This window comes from Ranitomeya variabilis, chromosome 2, assembly GCF_051348905.1.
Source record: "Ranitomeya variabilis isolate aRanVar5 chromosome 2, aRanVar5.hap1, whole genome shotgun sequence".
NCBI classification, from domain to species: Eukaryota; Metazoa; Chordata; class Amphibia; order Anura; family Dendrobatidae; genus Ranitomeya; species Ranitomeya variabilis.
This window is the reverse complement of record NC_135233.1, coordinates 118,411,207-118,422,284: the sequence shown is the minus strand read 5'-3', so window position 1 is coordinate 118,422,284 and position 11,078 is coordinate 118,411,207.

Sequence of the window (11,078 nt, the reverse complement as noted above, 5' to 3'; positions counted from 1 at the left end):
CAGGATTGGGAGTAGTGGAAACCCTGTCGGTCCCTATTGAACTATTTCTACTGTGGTGAAATTGATGCCACTTCTGTCGTGTAAGCCCCTCATTTGTTTAAATGTGAACACTCCTGGTTGGGTGTCCATCTGCTGGATTGGGCCGGCGTTAGGGGCAGGCAGACCAGGCAGCTGCCTGGGGCCCCCGCTCTCCCCAGGGGCCCCAAGCTAGCGGCAGATCATGCAGCCGCTATGGGGCCCCTGTGAGGCAGGGGGGCCCAGCTTCCGCCAGCGCCGACTTCCCCTCCGCATTATACTATACCCGCGTCTGCCGGTACAGTTCAAAGCAATGATGGAGGAGAGAGCATCAGATGACGCTCCCTCTCCCATCATTCCCCGCTCTGCCTCGCTGACACTGCAGGTGCGCGATGACGTAATTGCGCACTCACTGTGTGCCAGCCGGCATTGCAGTTGCTGAGACAGGAGCAGCTCAGCAGGGAGCAGCGCGGGCATGAGGCGACGTGTGTGGGGTTTTTTTTACTGGACTGTGGGGCCATTCTCGGGGGGAGAGATGCAAGCTGTGTTATATACTAAGTGGGCTATGCTATATACTATGTGGGCTGTGTTATATACTACGTGTCTGTGCTATATACTATGTCGCTGTGCTATATTTTACGTGGGCTGTGCTATATACTACATGGGCTGTTATATACTACGTGGGCTGTGCTATATACTATGTGGGCTGTGCTATATCCCACGTGGGCTGTGTTATATACTACGTGGCTGTGCTATATACTATGTGGGCTGTGTTATATACTACGTGGCTGTGCTATATACTATGCGGGCTGTGCTATATACTATGCAGCCTGTGCTATATACTATGCAGGCTGTGCTACATACTATGCAGGCTGTGCTATATACTATGGGGGTGTATTATATTCTATGGGACAGACTGCTTATATACTATGGGGGGCTGCATTATATACTATGCGGAGGTGGGCTGTATTATATTCTGTGGTGGGCTTCATTATATTCTATGGGGGGCTGTATTAGATTTTATGAGGGATGATTGCATCATACTCTTTGATGGGGCTACATTATATTCTATGGGGAGGTGAGCTGTATTCTATTCTATTCGGTGCTACATTATATTCTATGGGGGGCTGTATTTTATTTATATTCTATGAGGGGTGATTGCATCATACTCTATGAGGGGACTACATTATACTACATGAGGGGGGCTGCATTATATTCTGTGGGGGGTTAGATTATACTCTGTGGAGTGGCTGCATTATACTATATGTGGGCTACAGTATACTGTATCGAGGACTATGGGGAATACATTATACTATATGAAGAACTATGTGGTGCATTATACTATGGGAAGTGAATTGTACTACATGGACGACTATGGCGGTGCATTATACCATATGGAGCACTATGAGGAATGTATTATGCTATATGGAGGACTATGAGGAGTGTATTATACTATATGGAAGACTATGGGAAGTGTGTGTGTATATATATATATATATATATATATATATACACAGTATATATATATATAGGACTGAGGAGTTTATTATACAATATGGAGGACTGTGGTGCACATTATAATATGTGGAGGACTATGGGTTGTATTATACTAAACAGGTAAAATGCTGCATATTCATCGAGTGATTGGATTGTTTATGCCGGAACAAAAATCATTGTTCTCAGCAGCACATCGCCAGTGTAACATGTAACATTATGGGGACAGATTGATCTATTAGTGATTGTTCGGTTCCCATCATTCTTTCTCAGACGGTGGAAAGAGGCCGAGAAACAGCCGTTGAATGACTTCAGTATTGTCGATCACACTCGTTTAGCAGCCTCAACTCAGCGCACGTAAATACAACCGAAATTCTTCTGTGTGATGTGCAATATGTTAGCATTTGGGGCCCCATTTTAAACTTTGCCTGGGGCCCCACTTTGCCTAAAACCGGCCCTGGGTGTAGTGGAAGACCTATCAGTCCTTATTATACTGTTTCTACTGTGGTGAAATTGATGCCAATTCTGTGGTGTAAGGCCCTCATTTGTTTAAATGTGAACACTCCTGGTTGGGTGTCCATCTGCTGTATTGGGTGTAGTGGAAGACCCGTCGGTTGTATTATACTATCTATACTGTTTTGAAATTGATGCCACTTTGGTATTGTCTGCCAATAATTTTTGGGAATGTGAACACTCCTGGCTGGGTCTCCTTCATACGTTTTGCCAGTAACAGTAGGCCTCCAAGACAGTCAGGCTTCCACTTCCTTGGACTCAACTACCTGTGTTACTATCCTTACATTTTTCTCACATTGGTAGTTTATAAATCTGATATTTGTGCCACCTGAGTGTGGCTCAGAATGAAAGCAGGTAGAAGTGTTGCATGTGGTATCAGGACTCCCAGCAAAGGGGCCCTGCACCGATCCCTCACCCACCTCGTCTTACTGTGACGTTCAATTGAAAGCTGTAAATGCTGTCCCAGACCCTGACACCTCATGCCTGGCTGATTGCTGCAGTGACATGCAAAAATTTGTACTGTAGGTGAATTGAGGACACTTTCCTGGTGTCTGTCCCTCATTTGATGTATTTTGGATGCATTTGGGGCTGTTATAAGATGTTGTGCATGCGTGTGTTTTTGCCTACCATTGACATGAATGGCGTTCTGCTATGTTCGGCGAATATTCAACAAATTAACTGGTGAATATTGCAAACTTGGCAATCGTAACTGAACATTGAAATGTTTGCTCATCTTACTATTAACATGAAATTCTCACCAGATGTCAGTAACAACCCATTCAATCCACACAGGCAAAGCAATTAAATCTATTCAGGAAAAAAGTAGTGCACACGCTTACTGAAATGTATTTAATGCTTTGTATATAAGCCTTTATTGGTGATGACAGCTTCAAGACGCTTCCTGTATGGAGAAACTAGTTGCAGGCATTGCTCAGATATAATTTTGGCCCATTCTTCCACAAAAATACTTTTCAGATCCTGAAGGTTCTGTGGGCTTCTTCTATGAACTCTGCACTATAGTTTCTTCCAGAAATTATGCAATTTTTCTTAACGTGGCAGTGCCCTTCTTTTTCTCAGTCTCCTTCTCTACTCCCCTCTTATCTCCTCTTCCCACAATCGCATACAAGATTTCTCTCGCATATCACCCCTACTCTGGAACCCTCTACCACAACACAGACTCTCGCCTACCATCGAAATCTTCAAAAAGAACCTGAAGACCCACCTCTTCCGACAAGCCTACAACTTGCAGTAACCACCGATCAACCAAACCGCTGCATGACCAGCTCTATCCTCACCTACTGTATTCTCACCCATCCCTTGTAGATTGTGAGCCTTCACGAGCAGGGTCCTCACTCCTCCTGTACTAGTTATGACTTGTATTGTTTAAGATTATTGTACTTGTTTTTATTATGTATACCCCTCCTCACATGTAAAGCGCCATGGAATAAATGGCGCTATAACAATAAATAATAATAATAATAATACCCCATATGTAGTTGAACACTACTGTTTGAGCACATGGCAGGGATTGGATGGGAAGGAGCGAAACTTGGCTTTTAGAACGCAGATTGTGAGTGCCATTAGCCAAGTCCCTAAAGTGCCAGATTACTGGAAACCCCCCCAAGTGATCCCCCATTGTATATTTCACTGCTTAAGGACTTTAATCTAGGGGTGCAGTGAGAATTTTGAATCCACTGGTGCCGCACAGGATTTTAGAATATTGGAACTTGGAAATATATAATTTTAGTGGTAAAAAAAAATGTATGATACACGAAGGTTAATGGGTGAAACCGGACCCAAAAAGGTACTGTACAATTTCACCCAAATGTGGTGGTCATGCCCCATATGTTGTCAGAAACCACGGTTAGGCCACATGTCAGGGCTGAGAAGAACAGAGCACACTGTCTTTTGGAGCACAGATTTTGCTAGAAAAGTTTTCAGGTGACAGAAAAGTAGAGCCCCTAAGGTGCTAGAACAGCAGAAAAAAAATACTAAAAGTGACCCCATTGTACAAAACTGCACCTCTCAATCAATTCATGTACAGTGATTATTTTGTAACATCCACGCCAGGCTTTATTCTGGAGATTTACAAATATGCCAGTTTAGTGCCCATACATTGTAGCGCCTCTATACATTGTAGCGCCCCACACATTGTGCCACCATACAAGGTAGAACCCCCATCTGCTCCCATCAGCCTACTCCTGCTACCTCTAATAATAGCAAAAGCAGGCGGCGACTGATGGGACTATTCATCAGCCGATGCCTGTGCTAAAAATAAATAAAACCGGCTTGGGTTCCCCTCTGTTTTTGATAACCAGGGAGGCAAAACTGACAGGTGTGGGCTGCAACCCTCAGCTATCAGCTTTATCATGGCAAGCTATAAAGAATAGAGGGGTCCCCACGCCACTTTTTAAAATTATTTAAATAATTTTTAAAAAACAGCGGTGTCCACCCTATTTTTGACAACCAGCCAGGCTAAAGCAGACAGCTGTGGGCTGGTATTCTCAGGCTGGTAGGGGCCATTGATATTCCCCAGCCTCCCCCCAGGTTAAAAATAGCAGCCCGCAGCCGCCCCAGAAAAGCCACACCTATTGGATGGCGGTGGGAAGTGGGGTTAATATTTGTGGGGTTGATGTCAGCTGTTTTATGGCCCCTGACATCCAACCCACAAATCAGACGCCCATCCATTACTAAACCCATTGCCAGATTGTAATTAAACACACAGCCAGAATAAAGTCCTTTATTTTAAATAAAAGTGCACACCGTTTACTGTTTTATTTAAAAAAAAAAAAAACTTATACTCACCTTACACCCATTTCAGTGAAGCCCTCTTGCCCTGTAAGAAACCAGAAAATAGAGGAAATAATAAACAATAATACTCACCTAACGCCCATAGACCACTGAAGCCCTGTAAAAAAGAAAAATAAAAGCCAACCATATCTCTCACCAGTATGACATACTGCCCCACGGCGTAATCCATGTGTGCAATAAGTGGTTTTCAACCTGTACCTAACCTGAATAGGGTCTGGGTTTGGTTCGCGTACTGCTCTGGTACCCAAACAAAACTTTTTTTAAATGCTCGGCTGAACCCGCTGGACCCGAACATCCACGGATTCGCCCATCACTAATTGTGAGAGCTATGTCTTTTTAATTTTTTGGCCAACACAGCTGTATGAGGCTTATTTTTTGCGAGACGAGTTGTAGATTTTTTTGGCACCATTTTCGGGCATATAACATTTTTTATCACTTTTTATTCATATTTGTCAGACACAGAATAAACAAAAACCAGCAATTCAGTTATTGTTTTTACATTTTTTTGTGCAGTGACTATTACAAGATAGATTTGTTTGGGTTAGTACGACTACAGCAACACTCGATTTATACAGCTCTGGAAAAAATTAAGAGACCACTGCAAAATATTCCGTTTGTCTGATTTTTCTCTGTTTAGGTATATATTTGAGTAAAATGTAAATTGTTCATTTATTCTATAAATTTCTGACAACATGTCTCCGAATTTCCAAGCAATAATTTTTTTTTTCTGACAAAGAAAAATGGTCAAAAAAAAAAAAAGTGCTTTCAGACCTGAAATAATGCAAAGAAAACAAGTTCATAATCATTTAGAAACAACTAACCAAAATTTTAACTCAGGAAGAGTTCAGAAATCAATATTTTGTGTAATAACCATGATTTTTAATCACAGCTTTCATGCGTCTTGGCATGCTTTCCACCAGTCTTTCACACTGCTCCTGGCGCAAAAATGTAATCTGTTCTTCTTTCTTTAACCCCTTCCTGACATCTGACGTACTATCCCGTCGAGGTGGGGTGGGCCCGTATGACCACCGACGGGATAGTACGTCATACGCGATCGGCCGCGCTCACGGGGGGAGCGCGGCCGATCACGGCCGGGTGTCAGCTGCATATCGCAGCTGACATCCGGCACTATGTGCCAGGAGCGGTCACGGACCGCCCCCGGCACATTAACCCCCGGCACACCGCGATCAAACATGATCGCGGTGTACCGGCGGTATAGGGAAGCATCGCGTAGGGAGAGGGCTCCCTGCGGGCTTCCCTGAGACCCCCGGAGCAACGCGATGTGATCGCGTTGCTCCGAGGGTCTCCTACCTCCCTCCTCGCCGCAGGTCCCGGATCCAAGATGGCCGCGGCATCCGGGTCCTGCAGGGAGGGAGGTGGCTTACCGAGTGTCTGCTCAGAGCAGACACTTGGTAAGCCTGCAGCCCTGCACAGCAGATCGTCGATCTGACAGAGTGCTGTGCACACTGCCAGATCAATGATCTGTGATGTCCCCCCCTGGGACAAAGTAAAAAAGTTTTTAAAAAAATTCCCCACATGTGTAAAAAAATAAATAAAAAAAATATCCTAAATAAAGAAAAAAAAAAAAAATTATTCCCATAAATACATTTCTTTTGCTAAATAAAATTAAAAAAAACAATAAAAGTACACATATTTAGTATCGCCGTGTCCGTAACGACCCAACCTATAAAACTACCCCACTAGTTAACCCCTTCAGTAAACACCGTAAGAAAAAAAAAAAAAAACGAGGCAAAAAACAACGCTTTATTATCATACCGCCGAACAAAAAGTGGAATAACACGCGATCAAAAAGACTGATATAAATAACCATGGTACCGCTGAAAACGTCATCTTGTCCCGCAAAAAACGAGCCGCCATACAGCATCATCAGCAAAAAAATCAAAAAGTTATAGTCCTGAGAATAAAGCGATACCAAAATAATTATTTTTTCTATAAAATAGTTTTTATCGTATAAAAGCGCCAAAACATAAAAAAAATGATATAAATGAGGTATCGCTGTAATCGTACTGACCCGACGAATAAAACTGCTTTATCAATTTTACCAAACGCGGAACGGTATTAACGCCTCCCCCAAAAGAAATTCATGAATAGCTGGTTTTTGATCACTCTGCCTCACAAAAATCGGAATAAAAAGCAATCAAAAAATGTCACGTGTCTGAAAATGTTACCAATAAAAACTTCAACTCGTCCCACAAAAAACAAGATCTCACATGACTCTGGACTCAAATATGGAAAAATTACAGCTCTCAAAATGTGGTAACACAAAATATTTTTTGCAATGAAAAGCGTCTTTCAGTGTGTGACAGCTGCCAATCATAAAAATCCGCTAAAAAACCCGCTATAAAAGTAAATCAAACCCCCCTTCATCACCCCCTTAGTTAGGGAAAAATTAAAAAATTAAAAAATGTATTTATTTCCATGTTAGGGCTAGAGTTAGGGCAAGGGTTAGGGCTAGGGTTGGGGCTAGGGCTAGGGTTGGGGCTAGTGTTAGGGCAAGGGCTAGGGCAAGGGTTGGGGCTAGGGTTGGGGCTAGGGTTAGGGCTAGTGTTAGGGCTAGGGTTATTGCTAGGGTTAGGGCTAGGGTTAGGGCTACAGTTAGGGTTGGGGCTAAAGATAGGGTTAGGGTTTGGATTACATTTACGGTTGGGAATAGGGTTGGGTGTGTCTGGGTTAGAGGAGTGGTTAGGGTTACTGTTGGGATTAGGGTAAGGGGTGTGTTTGGATTAGGGTTTCAGTTATAATTGGGGGGTTTCCACTGTTTAGGCACATCAGGGGCTCTCCAAACGGGACATGGCATCCGATCTGAATTCCAGCCAATTCTGCGTTGAAAAAGGAAAACAGTGCTCCTTCCCTTCAGAGCTCTCCCGTGTGCCCAAACAGGGGTTTACCCCAACATATGGGGTATCAGCGTACTCAGGACAAATTGGACATCATCCTTTGGGGTCCAAGTTCTCCTGCTACCCTTGGGAAAATACAAAACTGGGGGCCAAAAAATAAGTTTTGTGGGAAAAAAAAGATTTTTTATTTTCACGGCTCTGCGTTGTAAACTGTAGTGAAACACTTGGGGGTTCAAAGTTCTCACAACACATCTAGATAAGTTCCTTGGGGGGTCTAGTTTCCGATATGGGGTCACTTGTGGGGGGGTTGTACTGTTTGGGTACATCAGGGACTCTGCAAATGCAACGTGACGCCTGCAGACCAATCCATTTAAGTCTGCATTCCAAATGGCGCTCCTTCCCTTCCGAGCTCTGTCATGCGCCCAAACAGTGGTTCCCCCCCCACATATGAGGTATCAGCGTACTCAGGACAAATTGGACAACAACTTTTGGGGTCCAATTTATCCTGATACCCTTGTGTAAATACAAAACTGGGGGCTAAAAATCATTTTTGTGAAAAAAAAAGAATTTTTATTTTCACGGCTCAGCGTTATAAACTGTAGTGAAACACTTGGGGGTTCAAAGCTCTCAAAACACATCTATATAAGTTCCTTAGGGGGTCTACTTTCCAAAATGGTGTCACTTGTACAGGGTTTCAATGTTTAGGCAGATCAGGGGCTCTCCAAATGCAACATGGCGTCCCATCTCAATTCCAGTCAATTTTGCATTGAAAAGTCAAATGGCGCTCCTTTCCTTCCGAGCTCTGCCATGCGCCCAAACAGTGGATTACCCCCACATATGGGGTATCAGCGTACTCAGGACAAATTGTACAACAAATTTTGGGGTCTATTTTCTCCTGTTACTCTTGGTAAAATAAAACAAATTGGATCTGAAATAAATTTTGTGTGAAATAAAGTTAAATGTTCATTTTTATTTAAACATTCCAAAAATTCCTGTGAAACACCTGAAGGGTTAATAAACTTTTTGAAAGTGGTTTTGAGTACCTTGAGGGGTGCAGTTTTTAGAATGGTGTCACACTTGGGTATTTTCTATCATATAGACCCCTCAAAATGACTTCAAATGAGATGTGGTCCCTAAAAAAAAATGGTGTTGTAAAAATGAGAAATTGCTGGTCAACTTTTAACCCTTATAACTCCGTCACAAAAAAAAATTTTGGTTCCAAAATTGTGCTGATGTAAAGTAGACATGTGGGAAATGTTACTTATTAAGTATTTTGCGTGACATATGTCTGTGATTTAAGGGCATAAAAATTCAAAGTTGGAAAATTGCGAAATTTTCAAAATTTTCACCAAATATTCGTTTTTTTCACAAATAAACGCAAGTTATATCGAAGAAATTTTACCACTATCATGAAGTACAATATGTCACGAGAAAACAATGTCTGAATCGCCAAGATCCGTTGAAGCGTTCCAGAGTTATAACCTCATAAAGGGACAGTGGTCAGAATTGTAAAAATTGGCCCGGTCATTAACGTGCAAACCACCCTTGGGGGTGAAGGGGTTAATGGCTTGTGAATATCCATCATCCTTTTGATTACATTCCAGAGGTTTCAATGGGGTTCAGGTCTGGAGACTGGTCTGTCCATGACAGGGTTTTGATGTGTTGGTCTCTTGATTTTTTCCAGAGCTGTATATTTTTTTTATGCTTTGCTACTTTTACACACTTAAAACAATATTTTACAAATATGAATTTGTTTTTGCATCGCCATGTTCTGAGAGTTTTAACATTTTAGTTTTTTTGCTTGTTTTTTTGGGGTACTATTTGGCATTGTCATTTGTACCATTTTTTTTACATATGACTTTTATCCATTTTCATTCAGTTTTTTTGTGTCAATATAATGAAAAAGTTCAATTTTGGCATGTTTTCTATTATTCATTTTTTACCATGTTCTCTGTATAGAATAACTGAAGTTGAAGTGAAGTTTTATAGTTCAAATACTTCCGGAGGCGATGACACCAATTATGTGTATGTTTATATTTATTTTTGTTTTAACACATAGGCTGTGTTTTTAGTGGCAAAACTGATTTTTGTGACTTGTATGCGCTTTTTGTTTTGTTTTTTTTACATTTTATTCTATTTTTTTTGTTTAATCTTTCACTGTCTTTTTACATCAATTAAGACATTTGCTCCTCAGACCGTGTGGGGGCATCATAACATAGAACCAGACCCCAATCAGAGGACAATAAAACATTTAGACTCCTGATCTACGAACTGATCCAATATTTATGGACATAATTGTTTATCACTCAAATAATGGTAATTCTGCTTCATGTCACCTGTCTTATCTATGGCAATAGTTCTGTGCTGTGTTGTGCATAAACATGTGATTCTTCAGAATTTCTATTAGTCTATGCCTGATGAAGAGACCTGTTTAGTCTCGAAAGCTTGCAATTTGTTACTACCTTTTCAGTTAGCCATTATAAGGTGTCAACCACTGAGGACTCTCCATTCTACATATTTTTCTTATTTTCTTGTGTATTCCTGTAGTTTCACACCATCTTGATCGCTTTTTTGGGATGTTGAGGAGACAGAAAAATGGCAATTCTAACATGCAATGTATTGGTCGAAGAGTCTTAGATTTTGATTCATTCTGGGAGATGATAATAAAATTAAAAAAATTTGTTAGGATTTTTCTTGAGCTTGTTATTAAACTTTCATTATTTTCAGTGCCCCCTCAGGGACTGAACCTGTGATCATTTGGGATGGGGTGCAATGAGCACAATGATTGCGCCATGGAAGTTATATTTTCTACAGCTGTGTGAGAGTGCCAGTGACATTTAGGTGGTCACATCAGCAGCAGCCTAAGCTAGCTCTGGTTGCTGCTGTTGGCACAGGCGGTGACTATTACACAGACGACACCTGCAGAGTACAGAGCAGGTTCATCTCCTGAGCCCGCTCCCAACATATGCCACCAGTAGTGTTGAGCGATACCTTCCGATATCCTAAAGTATCGGTATCGGATTGGATCGGCCGATATTCGAAAAATATCGGATATCGCCGATACCGATACCCGATACCAATGCAAGTCAATGGGACCAAAATATCGGAATTAAAATAAACCCTTTCTTTCCTTGTAGGTTCATTCTACATGAAGGAAAACAACTAGGAATAATGTAGGATGTATTGGGGGAGGTGGCGGAGACATTAAAGGCATAGAGGTTTAGCTTAATCAAATAGAATAGCAGGAATTTTAATTTTTTTTAAAGACGTTCGGAGTTACAAAGATATTGACTATGTTAAGATTTTTTTTATTTTGTCAGATATTGATGTTTCACTACTTCCATGCTCTTCACCTTCTTATTTACTTCTCCCACACTTTCTTGTTAA